The following is a 339-nucleotide window of genomic DNA, read 5'->3' on the forward strand; positions in this document are numbered from 1 at the left end:
TATAAAATCTTCCTTTTTCCTTATGAGGCAGAAAAGTTGGAAAAAACACTCTAGACCTGTTACTAAAAGCTTAACAGTGGTAGTTCAATAGAATTTAAATTATATTAATATATGCATTTTACCATCACTTCAAGCAAATCTTTCTTTCAAAAAGCTAATGATTCCTACTAGAAATGATTCAAATTTTTCTGAAGATAACATTTTCTCATAATTTTAAAACTGCCCTAATTCTTTAGTTTTCTCATTTTAAGAGTAATTCTGAGGTTTTTCATTTTTAAAATTCATAATTCAGTATAAAAAGAAATTAAACAATTCTTAGTGCTGATCAAAAACAGTTTT

Source organism: Fukomys damarensis, unplaced genomic scaffold (assembly GCF_012274545.1).
Source record: "Fukomys damarensis isolate Sample0158 unplaced genomic scaffold, DMR_v1.0_HiC HiC_scaffold_15, whole genome shotgun sequence".
Classification (NCBI taxonomy): Eukaryota; Metazoa; Chordata; class Mammalia; order Rodentia; family Bathyergidae; genus Fukomys; species Fukomys damarensis.